The following is a 26,831-nucleotide window of genomic DNA, read 5'->3' on the forward strand; positions in this document are numbered from 1 at the left end:
ATTGTTATGAGGATTAAAGTAACTAATAATGATTAAAAAAATATTGCACTTTGCTTCGTACATAGTAGACATCGAATAGATAATAACTGGTGATGATGATGATGATGATGATGCTTATATACCAATTTTATTATATTTAAAGATTCCTGTAGTGCTGGAGATTTGACCTAATTATGAGATCTAGTAGATCCAGGCAAGGAGAGATTGAAAACACAGCATTGTCCTTCTCAACTTTTACTTTTACATTCTAAGTAAGTCTCATTATTTGTAGGGCTGTCTACTTCCTCATAGTATGTCTCAGCCAGCTGTGCCTACAGTGTAAAATGCAAATTAATTTCTTTTACTTCTGTCAATGGGAAAAGAATGAATAGTTAGCTTCAAAATCCAAAGAGGGAGATTTCAAAGCTCTTTGACATCTGTCTGTACTTAGATGGAATGAAAGTACAATCCATTTTAAAATGTAATCCATTTGTGGTTTTGCCAACCTTTTACACTGGCCAGAGGAGACAGCCTCACCCACTGATCATCTAAAGTCTGTGCAATCAATGTAGCAAAATGTGCCTATAAGTGTGTGTGTGTTGGCACAGGCTTCTTTTTTTCCTACGGATATTCACCATGCTTCAGGAAAGCAGGAAATAGAAATGTGTCTGTTGTTGTTGTGTTGAATTCCAATCTGGATATTTTGTAAAACAACTTGCTGTCAGATTATTGGTGGAATTAAGGCTCCATTTTCTTTTCAACAGCTTTATTTGGAATAATCTTTATTAAAGAGGGCAGTATAGATTGATATACTTAAGCAGACTAAGATACTGAATCCATGTTTATGATGGCACAGGTTAATATATTTTGGATATAGCTCATGCTGTGTACTGCTCAATATTTTTGGAAATAGACATACAGGGTTTTTAAGAACTTAGTGGAAAAGATAATGCATAGTGTTCTTCTACTCCTAAAGTGAAAATTGATGGCATCTTAGAGTATGTCACTAATACTCTAAGTATACCACTTACTATACCACTCTGTGATAATCAGAGTGGTATCACAGTATGTACTGTGGATCAGGGGACATTTATTTATTTTTTATTTTTTATGAGAGAGAGAGAGGGCGCAAGTGAGCAAGGGGCAGAGAGAGTGGGGGAGAGAGAATCCCACACAGGCTCGGCACTGTCAGCACAGAGCCCTAAGCGGGGTTTGAGCTCACCTGAAATGGGACTCAAATTGGAACCATGAGATCATGACGTGAGCCGAAGTTGTACACTTAACGGACTGAGCCACCCAGGCACCCAAGAGGATTTATTGAGTACGGTAACTATCTGGCATTGATTTCTCGAGTTAACTAAACAGGTCACTTAGCTTTTTCAAGCTATGGTTTCTCATCTCTACAATATTGCAATACCTTATAGATAATGAGATACGACAGAGATCTTTGTGCCATGCTTGGTACTGATCTTTCCATAGGTAGCAGCTGTTATCATTATTCCATCGTTATTATCATTATCAATTTAACCTGGAATATTGTGCTCACTTAGAGTCACAGCATTTTCGAGGGATATTTAGCAGTCAGAATTATCAAAATGTGAATGATACATAAAGTATGGAGTATGAAGAACCGGTAGAAGAAATGAGTGGGAGGAGGGATGTATCCTAGGAATGAGAAACCTAGGGAAAGAGTGGCAGTATTTGAATGGGATAGTTGTTTTCAAAAAATTGTAGTATTTCCTCTTAAGAGAGCAGACCATGTCCGCTCTGGGGGCAAAACTAGACTAATGGTAAAAGATGCCAAAAGGCACTTTTGGACTGAAATATTTTAAAAAAAGAAAAGTTCATAGCAGTTACAGCTGGTGAAAATCCAGCAGGTCGTTCAATGCTATAAGACCATTTTCTGGGGAAAAGAGGATTCTTGCTTTGGGCAAGTGATGGGATGATATGATTTCTGAGGAGCTCTGGGTTGATGGTTACTTTGTACCAGCAAAAATAGGAAGGACTCTAGTTAAAGGACAGTTAGGCAAGCGCTGGTTTCTGTGAAGATGCTGATCCCATATGTATATACATCTGGAAGCAATGTTATTTATGAAAAGATGAAAATCACATCCTGGCTACGGTTTTAAGTAGATGGTGTGTGTGTTTTGCTGATGGTCTGTTGTTATTTAGCTAGCATCTTTCTTTTCTCAGATTTTCCTCACAGGAATATCTCTTACCATTGTGTGTGTGAGGAGAAACACTCAGACCCCCATATTTTCCTGCCTTTCTAAATAATTTTGGACCCCCTTGAGGGTTTTTAAATATATATATATATTTAGTTATATTTATAATTAGTTATAATTATTTACCTAGAGAAAATCAAAGAGAACTGCAAATGCTCCATAGTGTCACTGCATACAAACTTAATTTGCATCGCTGTTCTATTTTGGTATTTTCTTGACTTGTATCTAGTGGCTTGGAAGTGGGGAGTTTTTCTTCCCCTCCTTGATGTGTGAGATACTTTGCTTCAATGTGATCTCCATTGAACCATCTTTGTTGAACAATTATTATTCTTATTCTCTTGTGACAATAAATAAGTACCAGGATGTGTGTTTAGAAACACTGGCACCTGATGCAGATAGTACTTGTGATTTGGGGTATTTGGACTTTAGAGCTTCTGTCCTTAAAATTTGTCCATTATGAGAAAGTGAAGAAGTGACTTAGATATAAAGGGTGCATCTTGATATGGAGTATGAAAAATGAAAATATTGAACTCTTTCCATCTAAAGCTTTTTTCCCCTGGAGTAAAGAGAAATCTTATTTTTTATTCACATTTTTAAAATTTTCTGTTTCTGTAGTCTATTTTCTCCTTCTGGGATTCCTACAAATAGATATTGGGTGTCTTACATCTATCTACCATGGCTCTGAAATACAATTTGTAGATTTTTATCTTGCAAATTACTAATATTTATTTTAAAGAAATTATTATTAGTATTCTATTTTGGCCATCCTGTTTTCAATTTCTAAGAACTGTCTTATTCTTTGATAGCTCATTTTCCATAGTCACTTGTTTTCTTATGGAATGTTCTCTTTAGTTTACAGATATCATTTAAAATTATTTTACAAGTTTTGTTCTCTCTTCATTGTTTGATATCCTTTTGTGATGGTATATGTTTATTTATTATGGTCTTTCTTTTTTTATGCTGTTGATTTTCCTTGTAAGTCAGCTAATCTTGGTAATCAGTTCATATTTGTAAACAAAGGGCTAGTTTGGCCAAGGAGTTACTGATACAGATTTTCTGAACTGATGTGGGTTTCCTTAGCACTTTTACATGACTGTTTTCATAGTCAGATTCTCCCCTGAATAAGGAGAGTGGGGACAGGAAGAGAACGGGGCTTGATGACCAGGCAGCCTTCCTCTTTAGAAGAGTAGGCTAAGACCTTTCACAGATAACCAAGGCTTATCTGAGGTTTAAGTACCTTAGATTATTTCACCCTTTTCATTTCTGGAAGGATGTGATAGAACACCTTATCCTTTTATTCCCCTCCATTTGTAGCAGTACCCAGGGCTATCTGGCACTCTGTTCTGATTCTCTCTTCAGCCCAATATGTAAACTAGGAACCCAGGCAGCCCCACTTTGTTTAAGGAGCCTTCTTCCTGCATTGTCTAGGGGCAGTCACCACAGCCAGATATAAGAGAATAAGAAGTCTGGTGGTTGCATGGTGGCTCCTGCTCTGTGAACTTGCTGAGTCTGCAAATTCTCTAGTGCATAGGTTCTCACCTTTGCTGCACATCAGATCCCTTGGGGGGTTTTTAAAAATCCCAATGAACAAGCCACACCACAGACCTATTGAATCAGTCATTTTAAAAGCTCCGTAGGTGATAACAGTGAACAAAGTTGGGAAAGAGTCCTCTCGGGCATAGTTTTCACTCTTGAATGAGCATGAGAATGTCCTGGACAGTTTGCTAAACACAGATTGCTGGGTCCTATCCCTGGGATTTCTAACTTAATGGGTCTGGAATGAGGCTCAAGAATTTTCATTTTTCGCATTTGTTGGTCCTGCTAATGCTGCAGGTGTAAAAACCACACTTCTCTGACTTTAGTGGGAAAATCAGCCCTCTCCGTTGCACTTCCCTGTGCAACACTTGTTTCCTTATTTGGTTTTTTTCTATCTACATAACCTCATCTACATTCTAACTTTTGTACTTTTGTGATTTTCCAAAATTATTGGCCCATTGATGTAATGATACCTGCCTATTTTATAGTGCTATTATGGATTTTTACTGTTCGTTCTTTTTACACTTATTTCTATGAGATTTGAATAAGGTGGGAAAGGTAAATATACTGTCTTAGAGTGGAATTCTCCTTTTTCATACACATATTCAATTTTAACTACATAAACAATTTTCAACCTCATTTTAAAAATTTAATAGCATATCACAAATATTTTATGAAATATTCTCTTCTAATTTCTTGTGTATATCTAGTATTCTACATGTGGATGAATCATAATTTATTTAATGGGTTCCCTATTATACATCATAAAATGACTACTATTTTGCTCTTTTTAATAATGTAATTTGTGCATGATTGAAGCTATCATTAAATACAATCAAGATTACATATCTGTGTGTGTGTATATATTATATATATACACATATATATAGACATACATATATATAAGATTACGTGTGTGTGTGTGTGTGTGTGTGTATGGCTCTTCTGTACAACGTAATATGTAATGTTAAATTTAAATTAGTTATTTAAAAAAAACACTACAAATTCAATTCTTCAGTCTAACAACGCATATTTCATGTGCTCAGTAGCCACATGTAACTAGTATCTGCCATATTGGACAGTGTTAAGTATATAGAACATTTTCATCATCTCAGAAAAGGCTGAGTAACACAAATATATGAGGCAAATTCATAGAAGTTGAATAAGTATATCATAGAAAAAATAAAATTTAAAGTCTTTGGGTATGATTTTACATATATCCTGATTTCAAAAATACTATAATATAAAAGGAAGCCAAAGGGCATTAGAATTGAAGTATAGTTATTTTCTTAATTGCAAAGAAAACCATTATTTTATTGTTCCTAAGCGGGCAAACCAGAAGGAAGCATAATTCATAGTGTTATCGAATTAGTATCTCCCGTCTCACAGATGAAAATCTGCCTGCCGTATTCATTTCCCGCAAGGCATCATTGGGCTCTCTCTGACATGGTGTTCAGAGCAAAGCAGTTTATGAAGTGTGTATGTATATCTTAGTAAACACTAGCCTAACAGGTAGGATGTGGATAAACTATATTATCCTGGCAGTGATCAAGATTGCCACATGAATTCACAGGAACCTTTGGAATCTAGAGTTCTAGGTAGAGAGAATTTGGGGAGATATATTTTAGCAGTAGACTCAGTCCCTTACCAGATTTTTGCCCTGTGTATATCAGGGTAAATACTGTGCCAAACCCAGGTAAATGAAACACAAAGGCTTCCACCCCTCATCTGTAGTAAGCTGACTTGGTAACTAAAAGAGCTCAAAGCTTAAGAGCTGTTCACCCCTCTGACCATGTGGTAAGCGCAGGTGTAAAGTTTCGGGATGTACTGGCACAGGCTCAGCTTGCAACTCAAAGAACAGAGAGGAGCAATTATAAGGAAATGGACTCCCATTATTGGTTCTTAAACTGAAGTGTTTTCTTAAAGACTAAATAAGTTCCTGAGTCCCTCAGGACAGAGTTTTGGATTAGGCTCTGCTCAAAACCCTGTGCTATGTATATTTACCTTTCTGAAGGTGATGGCCACCTTTTATGTTTCTAATACTCATTTTTTTTTCCTGTTTGGAAACTTTCATTAAAATTAAAAAAATTCAGTTGAGGTTCTCATTGTATTTTACAAATTTTTCTGTGGCAGATCTCATGGTGAGAGGGTGGTGGGGGTACAGACGTGTTTACTTGGTTTTCCTTGAGGCTCAGGAAAGGTGCCAACAGAGCTGTCACCAAAAATTGTCTCTTTTTGGCTGGGCTGCATTTTATACTGTATCCTAATTAAGTGAAAATGCCACATGTGTGGCTTTCTTAGCATTTTTTAGTGAAAGCTGAAGAGCACTTCAGGAAACCTGATGTGAACATCATAAGCCAGAGGCATAAATACACCCACAGACCTTCCCTGAAGCATTTCCAGAAGACTCATGTTGTTTTTGTTTGATAGTTGCAGCCCAATGAATTATAACTTAGACTGACTTTTCTCAGATCCTGACTCTGGCTCCTTGTGTTACCACTTGGAGATATGGTCCTTTCAGTAGGCTTTCAAAACTCTTGATTTGTTTTTGCAAATCAAACACCTTTTTCTTCATGATAGCTTCCAGAGTCTATCATCTATCCCTACTCCCACCTCCATTGCCTTCAGTACCATGATTATTGCATTTGTTGTTATCATGATCACCATTATCAATAATAGTCACTACCATTTATTAAATGTTTACTTTATATTAGATACAGTGCTGTATATACACATATAATCTCATTTATATATCTCATATGACAACTACTAATAGTATTTCTTCTTTACAAATGAGGATGTGGTACCTTAGAGAAGTTGTGCAACTTAGAAAAGATCACACACGTTAGCAGGTGAATGTCTAACTGAAGAAAACAGAATCCGGTGTAGCTAGTTTAAGCAGAAAGAGACTTACTTAGCTTACAGCATTCTTGGGAAGACTGAAGAAACAGACTCTAGGCTGAGCTTTTACCTATAATTCTCACAGTCACAGCCCAGGCCTGTGTTGACAGGCAGTCAGTGTTCCTGCCACAGTATAATGACTACCTGCAGAACAGAGGGACCGCTGCTCTCACTAGACCAAAACCACACTGATTTTCAGGTAATCTGTACTAATGAAAGAGGTGTTTTGTGCTGTGCCTCTCCCACTTCAAGCTCTGAAATCAAGTCTCCAACAAGTGTATCCAATTGGCAGAACCTCAATTACATTTTGAACCATAGACAGAAGTGAGGAATTATTATTAGGGCAGTTATTATTATTATTATTATTATTCATTATTATTGCTTGACCAAGCTGAGATGTGAATACAGATCTAATTTTAGAGCCCATGTCTCTAACCATTATACATATATTCTTTGTTTATACACCTAACATATAATTAATATATTCCTGTTTGTATTATAAATAATTTATTTCTAATAATTCTATATTTATTAAATTCTACCTGCTGAGATATATGCTTTCAGTGGACTTTGTTACTTTCTTTGCCTGCCCCATATCTGAACATTATATTTGAAGAATCCCCTGCTTTATGAAACAAAGCTCACCTTCCATAACAGAAGTTGAAAACGCCTCACACTCATTCTCTCAGCCTTACTTGCAACTAGAAGGTGGGTGCAAGACCAAGACTGTACCAATCCCATAACTTTGAATTGGAAATCTGTGCTGTGAGAACCAGTGACTGTGGGAACAGCCAGCCTAAGAAAGTTAGGAGCTATGGCAGTGGAGGGATGGAAGTGTTCAGGGGAACATATAGCTCTAAGAACCATAGCACCCCTACCCAGTGAAGTTGCCTTGATAACTCTACTAGGACAGTTCTAAGGTTTTGGACATTATTCCTGACTTCATAGTTTCCACACCTGGATTTCTGGCCTATTGTAAGTTGTTCAATATCATTTTAATAACTGTGTCTTCTATTTAATTTAACTCGTCACTTTATATTGTTTGCAGCTAAGAACCTTGATTGCTATGCTTTAAAAAAATATATATTTATTTTGAGAGAGAGAGACAGAGACAGAGAGTGGAGGAGGGGCAAAAAGAGAGAAGGAGAGAGAGTGTCCCAGGCACTCTGACAGAGCAGAGCCCGACACGGGGCTTGAACTCACAAACCATGGAATCATAACCTGAGCCGAAACCAAGGGTCTCAACCAACTGAGCCACCCAGTGCCCCATCTATGCTTCTTGAAAAAAGGATTATGTCTTATCCTTTATCTTTTATATTGCTTTGCAAATGACAAGTAGGTAGTGAAGAAATTCTTTACCAATTTAATTCATTGATTTCATCAAATTTCACTCTAGAACCATGCCCTCCCAAAACAAAATAGTGCCATAAGGAATTCCCTCTCTTGGGATTTATCACCCTCCCTGCCCCCAAGCTATTTGGCAATTGATTTCAGATTATTTGCCTGAAAATATTAGAGACTTTACATGAATTTTTCTGTGGCCACATTAGGTAGAGAGACAGGCAGGCAGAATTTATTGAGCACTTAGTAAGTGCTACATGCCTTATATTCATGGTCTTATTTTATCCCATCAACCAGATGAGAATAAGAAATTAAGTAAAGGTTATACCTGAGGCACAGTCAGGATTCATTCTCAGTCAGTCATCCTCAGGGACCTTGCTATCAATCAGCCTACCACCACTTTGAAGGTATACAAGGGAAGATGATGTTGAAGTCAAATAAACATTAATGCTGGAACGGGGCATTAGGTTTTTAGCTGTTTTAAGGTAGGAAGTTGCTCTACGCCCTTTGTCCCTGTAATTAAGGGAGTGTTTATACTCTATGGGTATGTGCATGCTAATATAATATTCATAAATGTGTCAAGAATTTATCAAACCATTGCTAGTCAGTCACTTTGTTTCTTTTTTCTGATAAACAGAAAAAAATTAAAGATTTATTTCTCAGTAAAAGAAAGCCATTCATTGATAGTTTAATTGATTTCAAATGGCCCTTTTTGTCACCTTTAGAAATAAATATTTATTATAGATATATATTCTGAAACATTTTTGTACTTGAACCCCTGACATAAAATGCTGTTTGAGTCTAAACTTAATCAAATTTACTGCCCAATGGTAAGCTTTAGTGGACAGAAATAGAAAAAATACGTTAAGGATGAGCTGGCCTTAAGTTGAATAATTGTGGCTGTTCTGATTACAATTGTATCAAACAGTTTAATATGTGAGCAGAAGACAGAGTATTATAAATTACTTGCATATGCAAAACAAAGTTGTTACTTTAATGTGTCTTTCCAGTTCTACCTTCTCTTCTTAGTGCTTATGTAAATAAAGGTCATGCTGCTTGTCTACAACTTTCTAGTTGTGAAGATACATTAGCAGAATGTTCCTTAAAAAACAAAAGACTCTTTTAAGATCTAAGGACTATATTCAATGTAATACTAACAATACCTACCATTTGGAATGCCAGTTTTGCAGTGAGCCCTTTACACTGATAAGCTTACTTAATCTTCACAACAGCCCCTTGGGTAAGTACAATGTCACACTATTTTACAGATGGGAAAACTGAGGTTTAAGTAATTTAAAATACACATTTGGAAGTGGTGACAATAGAACTCACTTAATCCTCAAAGCCTAATTACAGAGTATGATAATTTAACCATGTTGGTGATGCTTATTCATTGAGTTAATAAAAACAACATGCGCTTAAGAACACAACTTGAAACTGTAGCTCATAGTCAATTAAACACATACTTACTGGTACCTCACTGGGTTTAGGAAATCATCAAACAAAATGGGGAAAATTTTGTAAAAAGGGGCTCATTAAAGAGCCAGCAGAAGGATTTATTTTAAGCCAAAAGGGGTTTGGGATTCTCATTTTAACCATCTCTCTCCTCTGGGAAATCTGAGACAATGAGAATGCTTTATCAGGTTTTCCAGAAAGAAGAAAACAGATAATCTGCCCTATTCTCCATTGCCAAGTAGGGGATGAGTGACATTCTTGAAGCAATGAGAAATCCTCAGTCCCTCTAATCACTCTGTTGTAACATTTTAAAGTCCCAGTGGGCCATAATGCAACTCATGCATCCGGAGGAATGGATGGAATATATTTAGAGTCAGTGTGGTCTTTTGCTTTCTTCTAGGGCTGGTCTAACGTGTTACTTTTCAAGACCTAATTTCTAGCATTTTAAGCTTCTTAGTTAAACATCATGTGCATCCATAACTAAAGAAGAAAACCAAAAATATATGAGAATAATCTCTGAAGCACAATATGCCATATAAAAAACAATTTTCTAAAATTCTCACTGAAACAAAAGAAAGTTTTCCTCTTTTTGTTTGGCCACGGAAAGCAGGAAGAAAGGATCAAAGATTAAAGGCTTCTTTTTGATATTCTTTCCTGGACCTTCACAGGTTCCCCCAAAGAAGATGTGTTAACGATTATTATATTCTTGTAAATAACATTGAGTTGGTGAAAAATACCTCTTGATCACAAACTTAGAAGGTGTGTGATGTGGGGTGAAGATTCTTGGCTCTTCAGCCCAACCATTCTTTTTTTTTTTTTATGTTTATTTATTTGGAGAGAGATTGGGAAAAAAGGGGGAGAGAGAGAGGGAGACAGAATCCCAGGCAAGCTCTGCACCATAAGCACAGAGCCCAACATGGGGCTACATCTAACTGTGAGATCATGACCTGAGCTGAAATCAAGAGTCAGAGGTTTAACCAGCTGAGCTACCCAGGCACCCCAGCCCAACCATTCTTTACCTAAGATCCACAGAGGCAAGACACTGCACCTGTACCAGAAAACAAACAAACAAACAAACAAACAAACAAACAAAAACCATGAATAGCCTCAGGGATTTCTACCTTGCTATTCTCTGCCTGCAATACTTTTTCCTCCCTTCTTTGCCTAGCTCACTCCTACTCATCCTTCAAATCTAAAGCTAGAATTAATGTCTTAGCATTGTCTCTCCTAATTTCCCTCTCTCAAAGCACCTGTACCCTTTATTCATGCAGTTGTTACAGTTGTCATGTTTGTGGGTTTTATTCTCTTATAATCAATGCTGCTTTCTTTCTTGACTGTAAACTCCACAAGATAAGTACCATGGTTATTTTCTTATCATTCCATCCACAGTGCTGAATGCAAAGCGTTGTAAAATTCAAAGTATTTGTTGAATAATAAATAAACAAATGGCTTGTTGGACAAATAAAGAATAGCCAGCCCAGCCCATTTTTGGTTATCATTTGCTATATTTAAGGATCTCTGTTCAGTTTTACCCTCAAACTGAGGCCATCACTGCCTCCTCAAATTAAGGAGAAAAATATCAGGAAGGGAAAAATGAGACTACGGTGTTTCATTAAGCCTATTCTCACAATGTAAAGGATATACAGATATCAGCTGCCTCCTCAGTCTTACAAAAAATGGAGAATAAGTAGCCCCTCAGTGGCCAGTCATGTGGGTTTTTTGTTTTTTGTTTTTTGTTTTTTTTGTCATTAGGGCACTTTGGTGGATCATATTAACTGATTTTGAAGGATAAACCAATCTTACATTCCTGGGATAAGTCTTACAGGGTCATAGTGCATTACCATTTTTATGTGTTATTAAGTGTGGTATTCTAAGATTTTGTTGAAGATTTTTGAATCATGAGAGATACTAAACTATAATTTTTCATTTTTGGCAATGCCTTTCTTAGGATTTGGTATTAGAGATATGGGGCCTCCAAAATGACTAAGGACAGTAGGCATCCTCTATTTTATGTAAGTATTCGTTAGCTTGGTGTTTTTGTTTGTTTGTTGTTTTTCTTTCTTAAATGATTGAATTCAAAAGTGAAGCTATCTGGGCCTAGAGGTTTTTTGTTTATTTGTTTGTTTGGTAGGGAGATCTGATAAATGCAATATCTTTACTAAACATAAAGCTGATCACATTTTCTTTCTTCTTGTGTCATTTTTGCCAAGTTATATTTCTACATAAATGTTTCTGTATCTTCTAAGAGGTTGAATTTTGGCATAAAGTTGTTCATAGTATTCTCTTATTGTCCTTTTAATGCCTATAACATCTGTAGTGATAATCTCTTTTCATTATTAATATTGGTGATTTGTGTTCTTCCTTTTTTTTAATGTTTATTTTTAAGACAGAGAGAGTGAGCGGGAGAGGGGCAGAGAGAGAGGGGAGACACAGAATCTGAAGCAGGTTCAAGGCTTTGAGCTGTCAGCACAGAGCCCTGTGAGGGACTCCAACCCACAAACTGTGAGATCATGACCTGGGCCAAAGTCGGTCACTTAACTGACTGAGCCACCCAGGTGCCCCTGTGTTCTTCCTTTTTTATTGATCAGTTTTGCTAGTGTTTTTTCAATTTTGATAGCATTTTCAAAAATCATCTTTTGGCTCAGCTAGTTTTCTCTAGTATCTATTTTTTACTTTATTTTTTTAAGTTTTTTTTTCAACGTTTATTTATTTTTGGGACAGAGAGAGACAGAGCATGAACGGGGGAGGGGCAGAGAGAGAGGGAGACACAGAATCGGAAGCAGGCTCCAGGCTCTGAGCCATCAGCCCAGAGCCCGACGCGGGGCTCGAACTCACGGACCGCGAGATCGTGACCTGGCTGAAGTCGGACGCTTAAGCGACTGCGCCACCCAGGCGCCCCATCTATTTTTTACTTTATTGATTCCTGTTTTTTATTATTTTCTTCCTTTGCTTCTTTTATATTTACTTTACTCATCTTTTCTATAGATTTTTGTAGATGAAACCTTGGCCACTGATTCAAACTAACTACTCTGATATGAGGATTTGAAGATACAAGTTTTTGTCTAAGCCCTGATTTATTTGCTTTTCCAAAATTTTAATGTATTTTCATGGTCATTCTTCTCAAAATATTTTCTAATTTCTCTTGTGATTTCCTCTTTGCCTTATTAATTTTTTGAAATTGTGTTGTTTTACCTCCAAGTAGTTGGAGTTTTCCTAGATATAGTATTATTAGTAATTTCTAATTCAATCCTATTGTGATTAGAGAATATATTCTTTGTAGTTCCTACCCTTTTAAAATTTATGGAGGCTTATCTATCTTGGGTAAATATGCTGTATGCAATTAAAAAGAATGGGTATTCTGTACCCAATGGATGTATTGTTCTACACATGACAATTAGATCAAGATGGTTAATAGTATTGTTTATATGTTCTCTGTTTTGCTAGTTTATTTTCTAGCCCTATCAAATCCTGGGGGAGGGGTGTAAAAATATTCCTGCAATATTTGTGTAATTTTTCTTCCTCTCATTCTGTAAATGTTTGCCTCATGAATCTTAAAACTATTATTTGTGGCATATGATAACTGATATGTCTTCCTGATTAATTTCCCTTTAATTATTATGAATTGCCACTCTTTATCTCTAGTAATATTATTTGTCTCAAAACATATTTTATTTTATATTAAAAGAGCCATCTAGTATTATCATGCTTGCTTTTTGCATGGTTAATCTTTTTCTATCCATTTACTTTCAATGTGTCTACGCCTTTATACTTAAAGTAGGTCTCTGTGGTCTCATATAGCAAGGTCTTACTTTTTATATTCTTTGATAATCTCTGCTTTTCAATTGGATGAAAATGTTTAGACCAGAGGTTAGCAAACTGTGACCCATGAACCAAATCCAGCCTATGTCCTTTTTTATGTGGCATATTGCTAAAAATGGCTTTTTTATATTTTTAAAGAGTTTTGAAAATGAATGTACTGAGAAACCTTAAGCCTGGGTGGTTACCTTTGACTGCACTACTGATTGACATTAAAATTTGACCTCTTTTCATTTTTTCCTTCACTGGATACCCTATCAATACAGCTTAAAATTGTCCTTACTTTCTGGGAAGTCACATTATCTTGTAATTTCATGTGTACCTTTTGGTCAACTTTAAAGTTGTATATCTTTCATATATCTTTTCATAAAAAAGAAGTCAGGTGTCCCTATGAAATTTCATTTTTGTTTACTTTTGTTCTTCCTTCTGTCAGTCATTTCTGTATCCAATTCTTAAAAAAAAATTCCCTTCCATTTGTTCCATTAACAAATTTATAACCATATCACATACACTTTTATTGACACTATTTTTAAAAAGTTTAAACGATATACAAGAGTAGCCCTGACAAACACATCAATTCATTAATAGTTTGTTTTATAAAGTTATTAAATTGGCTGTAGATCCACTTACTTCTCTAATTTAGCTTATATTTACCCTACTAATCAATATGGTTATCCATTGTTTCCCTCAAAAAAGGTATTTTTAGAGGTGAAGTATGAGATATTAATAGCTAACATTTATTTAACACTCTATACGATAACCAGTTTTGAATTATTTATAAGAATCATTAGATTTAATTGTGTGAAGTACCCTTTGAATGCCCATTTTCAGATAGGGAAACTGAGGCACAGAGAATTTAAGCAACTTGCCCAAGAGTTCACAGACTAATAGAATCAGAATTTGGGCCCAGGCTGTTTGGTTCCAAAGCCTGGGCCATTAACAACCATTCTTGCCCCACAATGCAACTGAAAGAGCATTGTATTTGGGGTCGAGAGACCCAAGTCAGAGCCATTGACTTGTGCCAGACATCAATTAAGTTCTTCAGAAAGTGGAGGAGTTATACCAGATTGTTGTTAGGTGTTCTTTTCGTTCAAAATAGTATGATTATTTTTATTTACTTAGATGCCTTGTCATTTTCATATAAAGAAGAGGCAAGGATAATCAATAATCATAAATACTGTCACATGGGCCTTTTATCAAGGTCTAAGTATGTGACAGAACTGGAGTTTGAGCACAGCTCTGTCTGCATCCAGAGTTTAACACTCTGTCAGAGTTGGCCTCATGAGCACAAGACCTGGGCAGTCAAACAGGGCCCTGTCTTGGTATAAGCATGAGGAGACTCGTGCTTGATATAATGCTCTGCTGCCACTGTCTGAAATTCATAATTTGTGAACAAGAGACCTCTCATTTTAATTTTGTACCCCACAAAATTATGTCACCAGTTCTGCTTTCAAATCCATCTACAGTAGTCTTGTGCTGCTGCACTGACAGCAGAAATTCATTTGGCATGAGGGTTAGGGCCAGGAGATGCTCACTGATACGGGACATGATTTGTGATCCAGTACCTTCTTAGAGACAACTTACGACCCATCAGTGAATCCTGAATCTCGGGTTGACGGTCTCTTCTCTGTTGTTTCTTGTCTTTTGGATTCTGGAAGAGCAGAGTTTTTCATTACATCTTGTTAATATCTGAAGCCAACTTCTCTGAGTCAGTATCAGTTATCTTTCTAATTGGAGAAATAATGAAACATATTTACTTAGATCTCACATAGACAAAGAGAGAGAAAGAGATTTCTCAATGTGTATTCCTGGTTTTCTCTCTGAACACGATTCCTAATGCTAATATTATGTATTCTTTGTTGGCTATGATGTTAAGTTTTCCATTCCATATGAAAATTCAAAATATATATTTTAAATAGAACAAGGTTTTATTCCACACTGTGAAACTACTTCGCATTTGACTTACTTACTCCCACCCACTCTTACCCCCAGGAGAATATCTCAATGATAAAAGAAACTAAATTAAAGCTGTTTTCCACAAAGAATATAGCCTACTAATGCTTCTTTAATATCACAGATTTTTAAAAATCTGTCTTGTTAAAATGACCCTCCATTCTCTCTCTGCCTCTCTCTCAGTCTCTCTCTCAGTCTCTCTCTCTCTCTCTCTCTCTCTCTCTCTCTCTCTCTCTCTCTCTCTCACACACACACACACACACACACACACACACACACACACATACACACACACACGCACACACATGAGGGCATGGTTTGCCATTTTTTAACATATGCTCCTGCTTTACAAAGTTAGTTGAAGCAAACTTGTCAAATGCCAAAGTGTACAGTATGAAAATTTCAACAAAATGTCAGGAGAAATGGGAAACCTAGTGAATTTAAGAAAATCTGTCATAAAGATTGCATTGCATGTTTCTTTCTGCCTAACTTTGGGTGACATATGGAAGTTTAAAAATATAACCTAATGATGTGTCTTTATGGTAAGAAGTTTATATAACCTAATTGCCACAAAACTGTCATTGCTGGTTAATTTATTAGAGTAATAAGATATTGTACTGTTAGAACTTAGTTGGAATAAATTCTTCCCAACAACACTGATGGCCCCTGAACCATAAATTTTCTATTTTTGATGCTTGTTTGAAACCTGAGAAGATGCACATGTGGGCATATTATTCTTTTATCCATTTTTCTTGGAGCACTGGTATGGATACCATACCAGTGATCCAGTGATAGGTATAAGTTAGGGACAGTGATAGGTGAATTAGGGACAGTGCTGTGAACCTTCTCTTATGGGAGAAGCCTAAGTGTAAAGGATTGGGAGGAAGGAAATAGAGACTAATATAAAGGCCTGATCATTTATGGGAAGTATGAGCCCTCAGATTCCACCCGAATGCTAGCTTTTTTTTTTTTTTTTTGGAAATAACCTTAGGTTCACAGAAAAGTTGCTAAGATAGTACAGAGAGTTCACTCAGGATTTTCACCTAGCTTCCCCTGATGTTACTATTTTCCATACCATGATAACATTTCTCAAAACTGAGAAATCAACATGGGTAAAATCCTATTGAATAAACTAGTCTTCATTAAGATTTCATCAGTTCTGTTCCAGAATCTAATCCACGTGTTGCATTTAGTCATCATGCTTTGTTAGTCTCTTTTAACGTCGCAGTTTCCCAGCCTTCTTTTTTATTTCATAATCTCAGAACTTTGCAGAGAACTTACTAAATATTTTCAGAATGTCCCTCAGCTTGGGTTTTCCTCGTGTTATATGTTGTGATTAAACTGGTCCACCCAAATATTTAATCTTCTTCCATAAGAAAGTGCATGAAATCCAACAGTGCTGACTTGAAAGCAGGAAAGAGCAGGGCTACATGACCATATTTGACTATGTAAAAGCCAAGGTGATTAACTGGAGTAATAGTCTATTAGTTTAAACATTGGTTGAAAATTTACCATATAGATATTTATTTCACACACAAAAATAATACCAACAATATGTCCCAGACACTGTGCTTTATATACGTTGCCTAATTTTATTGTCAAAACAACCTATGATTCAGGTGTTAGTAGTATTATTACTGTTATTATAATTATCATCATCATCATCATCATCATCATCTTTGAGTTGAGGAAATTTAAGCTCAGGGAAAGTTAAGTTCCCAGTAGTACAACTCAGTACTGTCTGTGGAATGCATCCTTAAACCTATGTCTTTCTGATTCCAAATACCTTACTATTTATTCATTAAACAGTAAAAATTTAACTATGTAATTCGTTACCCCTTCTCTGAAAGAAGCCCATGTGTTCCAGAGGTGTATTCCAGAGGTTTTTAATTGAGTTATCCCAGATATTGATATTATATTGGTTAAAATTTTTATGGAAACATTTCTTTTATGGATATTGGTCAAAAACATACTCTAAAACATTCCTTCATCCCCTCTGTCTTCCTCTCTCTCTCTCTCTTCCTCTGTCTCTCTTTCTCCCATCTCTGTTTCCTTCTATATATAACACACACATACACGCATACATATTACAGATATGTGTTTGTACATAAGTATCTATATGTATCTGCAAATATAATACTCGATATGCGATCTATGAAAAATCATGCTTTCTAAACAAATCTCATTAATTGGTGAAATTTTGTATGCTTCAGTGCCAAGATGATATTAGTCAAAGTCTACTTTTTTTTTTTTTTTACACTTTTGACATGAGTTAGTAGAAAGAAGGAATTTTAGGAGTATATTTTAGAAGTTTAAATATCTACAGTTTTGGCACGGTGCCACCTACTAAATTAGATGGTTACAAATTATTAAACTATAACTTATAAAGGTTTGTGCCTTAATTTGGATGCACCACATTCTGGCATTGTTCCCATTGTCTATTGTTATAACAAAGTGCACTAAATTGAGAGTTACTTATTATCTAGTTCAACAATTCAGTTTTAAAGATAAGTAATCAATATCTCTAAGGTCATTAATCCGGTTAATGACAGAATCATGGCTAGAATGTTTAGGTTGTAAATTCCTTCCTCCCTGATATTCTAAGATTCTGAAAAAATAACTCGAGCTAAGTATTGATTAAAATAAAGTTTTCTAATTTAAAATTTTTTCACGTTTATTTTGAGAGAGAGAGAGAGAGAGAGAGAGAGAGAGCGAGAGCATGCGCACAGGGGAGAGGCAGAGAGAGGGAGAAAGAGAGAATCCCAAGCAAGCTCTATGCTGTCAGCACAGAGCCTGATGTGGGGTTTGATCTCATGAGCTGTGAGATCATGACCTGAGCCAAAATCAAGCGTCAGAAGCTCAACAGACTGAACCACCTAGGTGTCCCTCTAATTATATTTATTTTGCACATATGATTATAAGAGACCTATAGTATATTATGTGGGTATTATATGTGATTTTATTTCCATTTTTACCATAAATAAAGCAAAACTATATATTCATGATTAAGGTAGTTAATCAGCATGTTGCCATTGAAGGCTAAATATTTGGTGATACATTAAGCTTTATTTAATTATTAGAGATATTTTTAAAATCTAAACATTATCTGATTTTATGAAGGATGTTGCATAGTGGAAGAATGATTAAATGCATAGTGACCAATATATCTCATCTAGAGTTAAAATTAATAAAAAATATGTGCCAATAAAAATGTGATTTATATAATAAAAAGCCAGCATCACAAGCAAATTATGTGTCTCAGTTTGAAAAGTGTTGATAGGCTATAAATAATAAATTTCTGAATAATGAACCTTTAAATGGTTATTTTTAATATATCAATGGACAGAATTTTAAAACCTTCTTTTGACATCTTTGATGAATGATATCTTGAAAATATTTTCTACTGAATCTTTCTTTAAATTTTTTTTTAACATTTATTCATTTTTGAGAGACAGAGAGAGACAGGGCATGAGTGGGGAAGGGACAGAGAGAGGGAGACACAGAATCCAAAGCAGGCTCCAGGCTCTGAGCTGTCAGCACAGAGCCCGACGCAGGGCTCAAACTCACCAACCATGAGATCATGACCTGAGCCGAAGTGGGACGCTCAACCAACTGAACCACCCAGGTGCCCCTCTACTGAATCTTTCTGAAATGTTTTTTCACAAGTCGGAATCAAAGGGTGGGTGACTCCTACATGACATCTATAGATACTTCGAGCACCTAATAAAATCACTTTCGAGAAATACGTCTTGAAACAGAATTTCCCACTATTGCAAATCTTTTCATGGATTCTTGGAATTATGGCCAGCATTTTTGCTCCGAGTGGAATAAGAGCAACTTGAAAATGAACGACGTATGTATTTAGTTTGTAATCAGAAATCGTAGTTCGGTTGTCTGTGACGTGACAAACCTGCGTTTCGAACTCTTTCAAAACCTGCTTTGGCTTTTCTGTGCCAGTTTTATGAGGCTGAGTTGAAATTAAATCCTTAAAGCTGTTAGGATTTATGTATTAATATCTCCCTAGATTTAATTATGTATGGTTCATTTAAAAAGTGGCATTTGAAAATCTCTAGACGTGTTAGTCTTTAGTAGTTTATTTATTTAAACTAACAGTTTCTTATATCATGTTTTATTTGATTTTAGACTTTTTAAGTACTTTTACCTATATAGGTCTCTCCTAAAGAAAAATCGTTGACATGACTCACATCTATTGCACAGGGTTAATTACCTATTTCAGCACAAAAATAGAAGAAATGTGAGCAGTTATTGGCCTTAGGTTATATATAGATTTTGTGTGGTATAGATAATCTACAGTCTTCATACAGCTAATTTGTACCAATGAGTTGTTAACACATATGCTCTTTGATTCTATGAAATCCTTCAAAGGGCTAGTTTGACAAAAATATTTTGACATAATAGAAAAGTTTCAGTTTACTCTGATAACTTCAAAGGATACATTTTCAACAGAGTGAAGTAGGACACATCAGGCTGGAGGATGCCTTAAGTGAATGTAGCCTCTCAGGTTCCCAGTAGATTTGGTGGTATTAGTACTTCACCTGTCTCTGGTGAGAGACTGTCAGGACACAGGAAGCCCCATGCTGGGATAAACAAACCTGCCATACCAACAACTCCAACATGATCAACATACACTGCTATGTGTATGCTCTGCAAATATGTCAGTAATTCACAAAGCTAAGGGCAGAGTGAGCATGGTAGGCTCAGTGAGGGAATACAATACCACAGGATTAGAAAATGGACATTTCATTTATTTTAATTACAAATATCACATTTGAATTTGATTGTGATATATAAATATAAATATACAAAGTATAAAATTTCTTTATCATCCCTCCTACAGCATCAATAGATTATATAGCCCCTCTAAAACTTTTTTCTATGAATACTGTTTTGTGACCACCCCCTCAGGACTGTATGCATCATGAGTATCCTTCAGTGTCAATGCTAATAGGTATCACTCAATTTTTTTTTTCAACACTTGCCTAGTATTGCATCATATGGATGTGCCATAAATTGTTGAATCATTACGCTGTTGATGAACCTTTATGTCTTCCCTGAGTTTTCATTATCATATACAGTGAAAGCAGTGAAAAGCACAGTTTACCTGTCTTTGCGTTCTTGTATTCCATAGCATATTGGGTTAGTAGAACTGGAAGTGTTGGTTGAAAGGGATATTTCCATTTAAAATATTTATAAATAAATTGCAAACAGTATATTTTATCAATATTTAACATTTTTTGCAGTCTGATTGGTAAATACTGATTTCTCTCATTAACCTGCATTTTTCTATGACCACGAGTCAATTTGTGCATCTCTTCAAATATTTATCAGATAGTGATGTTTTTCTTCTATCAATTTTGGTATTATGCTAACTTTTCTTTTTGAAATGTTTTATTTTCTATTTGGGAAACGATAACCCTTTGTTTCACATTTATAAAGACTCTTTCATCTTGTCATTTGTCTTTTCATTTGGTTTATGGTGAATTGCATCATAAAGAAGTCTAATTTTTTATGTGGTCTAATCAACTGGTCTTTTGCTATCTTGCCTTTGGGTGTGGTTTTATGCTTATAATATTCTGCTACCCAAGAGTAATGAATATGTTCTTATATAATCTTATATATTCTTTAAATATATTGGTATAGCCCTATATTTCCATAACAAGTTAAGCTTCTTAAATTCTTTGGCAGAATTCTAAGTGCTGGTCAGCTTCCCAAAATGTATAAAGAATAGTCCTGTGTATTCTCAATCAGAGGAATGGAAGGAGTTGGCAGGCCACATTTTGCAAAAATGTAGTGTATTGGGGTGCCAAACTTCATATTTTAGTTTCCTGTCTTTACTATAGAGATAGTTACATAATATTAAAAACTATTAAAGCTTTTACTGTGGTGTTAAGTCACAATAAAGCCCTTTAGACTGGGAGATTTTAGGGGGAGAATCATGTCACTTTTTAAAATGTTAGCAGAGATCACAAGCTTAAATAAATCTATGAGGGCCACTTAGGTTAAGTACAAACCTCATATGGGTGAAAATAATGATTGGGTAGGTCCATTACGTCAAACCACAGATTTTAGTTTTCTAGCGGTTATTTTAGAAGAATATTTAGACATGAAGGGAGAACAGCTTGAGCTGAGAGTGCTCGAGCTTGTCCAGTGAAATCCAGGGATCCACTCAACTTCTGAATATAAGTTTCTTCATATTACATCTCAACACTCACAGAGAGACACAGACCCAGCCGCGCGCGCGCACACACACACACACACACACACACACACACAATATTAAAAGCTAATTATGTGATAGGCACTGTTCTAGATTCTTTACTTGACTCTCTCGCTTGATCCTCATAATATGGAACTAGGAACTGACTATTCTTTTCCTTGCTTTCTGGGTAAGGAAACAGAGGTGTAAACAAGGTAAATCACTTATGTAAACTGGCACAGGTAGAAGTGAGGGAGGCAATTTGGACACTGGCATTTTGATTCCAGAGCCCAGGGTATCACCCCTGCACAGACCATGCACCTCCTTACAACTCCACTCCAGAAATAAAAATAAATAAATGAAAATGACATAGGGAACACTTGTGTAGCACTTCATTATTTTGCAAGATAATTTCACAATCTTAACACATTTAATTATCCCAGCCATCTGCTCAATTCCCCGAGGTTAACTTTATTATCCTGGATATATGGACGGGGGAACTGAGGCACAGAATTTTTAAACATGTTGTCAAAGGCCACACAAAAATTAATCTCAGACCCCAGCATAAAACACAGATTTGTATCTTTCCAGGGTGATAATTCTACTCTCCTTCCCCATAACAACAGCAAAGACCACATTGGAGTAACGTGTTTAAAACATACCAAGATTTTTAAAATGTAGCAATAGAAGTGTCAATATAGCAGTGGATTTATAATTTAAAGTGGGTTTTTGCACACAGTGTCTTTAGACTCAACTGCCTTTTATTGGAAGATAATATTGAAGAATTAAGTGTATACAAGAGACAAAATTTATTTTATTTGAAAATGCATAAAATGGAAATATGCTCCAAGCTTATTCCAGATTTGACAGAAAGGACACTTCAAATTGAAAAATAGAGGCTCCTCTAATCGCCACATGTTCTCCAATTCTTCCTGTGCTGCTCTTCAAAAAAATTTTTTTAAGTTTATTTATTTATTTAGAGAGAGAGCGCGCAAGTGGGGGAGGCACAGAGAGAGGGAGACAGAGAATCTCAAGCAGGCTCCACACTGTCAGCTTGGAGCCTGATGTGGGGCTCGAGCTCATGAAACCTGATCATGACTTGAGCTGAAACCAAGAGTCGGACACTTAACCGACTGAGCCATCCAGGCGCTCCTCTGTGCTGCTCTTCAAACTGGCTGACTCCTTTTCTCCTTATTGTTTTTGCAAATGCTTTTATCCCCTCCTTCTGGGATATACTTCCATAGCCAACTCTCACAGCTTCACCTGACTTATTCCTAACCACATAGCTTAAATGTCCCTTTTTAAAAATAAGTTTTCCCTCACCAATCAAATTAACTAAGCCCCCTTATTATTAAGGCTTTTAGTACCAAGTACTTTTAGCTCTTCTTGCAATACATAATTATGTATTTATTCTGGTGTTCATTTGTTTAGTGTCTGTTTCCTCATTATTCTCCACTAGGGCATGGACCATGTTTATGTCACTCAACATTCAGTATCTAGTGGTTAGCACAGAGCATGATATAGAGCAAACAATCAGTGGTTATTTGTTGACTTAATAAAATAAAATACTTTTTCTTTCAGATTTTATGAGTGTAAGCATTCTTAAACTACTGAATGCTAACAAGCTAAGATCCATTTCCCTATTTTCTATTTTGCCACCAAGAATCTTGCCTCCCTACCTAAGAAGGAAACAACCTTGAAATACCAAGGAAAATGTAAAATGACTATTTCAAGCATCAGTAACCAAGATTGTTTCTGTTTGTTTCATAAAGAATTTTCTAAATGAGAGGGCCTTTCCATGTCATCGCTACTGAGAAAGAAATGAGATAAAGGTTGCTGAAACATGTATTTACAGAGAGATGTTCATGAAAGATTTTGCATTAAAGACTTCAAAAATGATTGATGTACTAGAATTCAGTTGGGAGTGGGTGCGAAGCACATAGAGATACAGTTGACAGATATTTGCATCTGGAGTAGAAGAGAATATTTATCTCAGCTTTTTTTATGGGGACTCTTAGATTAAGAAAGACTAGAGGAAATCTGAGACCTTGAACTTCCTGGAAAAGGTTACAGATGGTCAACAGAGAGATTCCAACTGCAGCTGGGGATTTCTCATTCTGTAGTTGACTTCATGGGTGTCTAGACAGTGGTCCTGGGTAAGAATGTGCAAAGGGGCAACAGGCTAATTACCATTTTGGGAGTAGAAAATCAGGAATACAACTTAGAGGATGAAGGAAGAAGTCACAGCAAATGTAAAACTGTGTAATCTCACCTTCTTTTACTTACTGTCCCAAACAGTGTACATCAAGAGACAGTTCTCTCCCCAACTCTCAGAATAGGGATATTGAGTGGAATGCAAGTGGAGAATATAATCTCTCTGAGGAAAGGATTGTGTTTGTCTGGATTACCCAGTACAAGGCCCGCCCTATAGTAATTATTGTATAAACATTTGGTGTTGAATTAATAAAACTCTCTAAGAGATCATCTCTTAACCATATCAAAACTGAATTTATATCATTGGCACATGGATGATGCTATTAGTAAATAGGCATTGGATGAATGAGTGGATGAATGGATGAATAAATGAATGAAGGTGAACACTTATCGTTACCACAAGAGAAGTTTAGGGCAAACTCTCCACTTTTCTAAGTCTTAACTTAGAATACAAACTGAGAAGCATGTTCTCTTCTACTCCATACCCAATTATACACTTCCATATGGCAGGTGAAAATTCCAGCCACCCATCTATATTTTATAGTTAAAAATAATAAGAGGTAGGGCCTTTGAGTGACAGTGACATAAGATGTCAGACACCATGGGCTCAGGAGTAAAAGTTCCTCACAATTTTTGACTGTTGGAAGAATGGGAAGAAGGCCAGAAAGGAGTAGGAGATGGCACAGGTAGCTTGAATCTAGAAGATGATGAAGACATGACACTTAGAAGATGGGCAGGGATGATAACTGGGCCTCCAAGAACAATTTGTGAAACTGGATATACAGTCACAAAATAGAATCGGATCTAAACGCCCAGAAGCAACCCCCTTTGTAATATTTGTAACAAAAATTAATAGGAATGGAGTTAATAGTTCTAATGGAGTGGAGGACCCAAGAGCCATATCATTGTTAGCAAATGGCAGAATTCATATAGCATCAAGGTTGTCCTGTAAGAGCTCTGGCGCCTAATGATGTCTAAAGAAAACCTGAAACTCCCTCAGCCACCTGAAGGACAGTGTTACAGAAGTTAATCAAAAGGAAAAACCATAGGCATCCCACCCCCATTCAATTTAAGTAGTCTTCATTTTCCCTTCATTTTCTAGATACGTCTCATAGACCTCAAAGTACTGATAAGGAAGCTCCCATTCAAAGGCAGTTTATGTTAAGATACTGTAAATGATCCTATTTTTTCATGCATTTGAAATATATAAATTGTGCCATAACAAAAAATAGATGTATAGGAAAAAAGATGTCTCTAAGAATGTATTCTTTATTTCACATTTATAAAGTTAGCTTTATAGTTGTGTTAGCAATTAACCTACTTCATGTCTTTATTTATCTAGCTGACCACACGTTTTTCTAAGGGAGTGTTTCTTGAATTTGGAGAAACTGACCCTTATCAGAATTTTAGAACTACTCCCATAAATCATCTCCCCAGAAAAAGGCATGAATATCCTTTAACAAATTTTTGCTTGTAACCTAAGAGCTTTTGCTAAACCCTTGAAGGCTCCTGTGTACCCCAGGATAAGAAACTTTATTATAATGGGAAAATTTTAACACCGATTCCATATTTGATGTTATTATATATTATTGTTGTTATGTACTATTACATTGTGTTTATTTTTATAACATTATAACATGTTGCTATATTTTGGTGTTATGTTTAGGTGACATGGTATTTGTTTCAAAATACTCTGTGGTGAGTGTTGGATATAGGTTAGCACTGACCAATAAAACATTCTGTGATGATGGAAGTGTTCAACTGTTTTGTAGAGTTATATTGTCCAGTATGATAGTCACTTGCCACATGTGGCTGTGGGGCCTTGAAATGTGACTGGTGTACATGAGGATCTGAACTTCTGTATGTTATTTAGCTTTAATGGATTAACAAGTGCAGACATATTTTACTGGGCAGTACGGTAACAGATCAACATAGGTGGAATGTCAAGTGATGACCTTAAAGTTGGGACTATGACTGTTATTGAAACTGTTATATATTTGGAATGGTCCATAATAAGCCAGACACAGAAGGACAAGTACTGTATGATTCCTCTTATACAGGGTATCTGCAATAGTTGAATAGAAGTAGAGAGTAGAACGGTGGTTGTCAGAGGCTGTGGGTTCGGGAAACTGTGGAGTTCATTTTTTTTTTTAATTTTTTTAACGTTTATTTATTTTTGAGACAGAGAGAGACAGAGCACGAACGGGGGAGGGTCAGAGAGAGGGAGACACAGAATCTGAAACAGGCTCCAGGTTCTGAGCTGTCAGCACAGAGCCCGACGTGGGGCTCGAACTCGCAGACCGCGAAATCATGACCTGAGCCAAAGTCGGCCGCTTGACCGACTGAGCCATCCAGGCGCCCCGTGGAGTTCATTTTTAACAGGTAAAGTATTTTAGTTTTGCAGGATGAATGAGTCCTAGAAATCTGCTGTGCAACATTGTGCCTATAATTAACAGCACTGTATGGTACACTGAAAACTGTCTTAAAAGGGTAGAGATGGGGCTCCTGGGTGGCTCAGTCAGTTAAGCGTCTGACTCTTGACTTCGGCTCAGGTCATAATCTCATGGTCATGGAATTTGTCCCCACCTTAGGATCCATGCTTATCATGGAGCCTGCTTGGAACTCTCTCTCTCATCTTCTCTCTGTGCCCCTCCCTCACTTGGATACATGCTCTCTGTCTCTCTCTCTCTCTCTGTCTCTCTCTACCTCTCTCTCAAAATAAACATTCAAAAAAGAAAAACACAAAGTAGAGATCATGTTACATAGTCCTACTACTATTAAAAAAATAGTAAGAATTTTCTAAAATTAAACAAAAATAAGAAAAATTAGAGGGAAAAACACTTGAATAGACAAATGAAGGAGAAACAATTAAGTCTGGGGCACCTGGGTGGCTCAGTCAGTTGAGCATCTGACTCTTGACTTCAGCTCAGGTCATGATCCCAGGGTTGTGGGATTGAGCCCTGCTCAGGCTCTGCACTGAGTGTAGAGCCTGCTTAAGATTCTCTCTCTCCATCTCTCTCTCTCTCTCTATCTCTCTCTCTCTCTTTCTCTCTCTCTCTCTCTCTTTCTCTCTCTCTGCCCCTCTCCCCAGCTCATTCACTCTCACTCTGAAAGAAAGAAAAAAAGAAAGAAAGAAAGAAAGAAAGAAAGAAAGAAAGAAAGAAAGAAAGAAAGAAAGAAAGAAAAAAATTAAG

At 36.3% G+C, this 26,831-nt stretch overlaps 1 protein-coding gene and 1 pseudogene across 4 annotated transcripts in view; both read left to right on the plus strand.

Moving 5' to 3' along the window:
• GABRB2 (gamma-aminobutyric acid type A receptor subunit beta2) overlaps nucleotides 1–26,831 on the plus strand; it is a 239,510-nt gene that overhangs the window by 120,275 nt on the left and 92,404 nt on the right. The window lies entirely within an intron of this gene.
• Nucleotides 22,467–25,829, plus strand: LOC109503305 (annotated as a pseudogene).

This window comes from Felis catus, chromosome A1, assembly GCF_018350175.1.
Source record: "Felis catus isolate Fca126 chromosome A1, F.catus_Fca126_mat1.0, whole genome shotgun sequence".
In the NCBI taxonomy this organism is placed as follows: Eukaryota; Metazoa; Chordata; class Mammalia; order Carnivora; family Felidae; genus Felis; species Felis catus.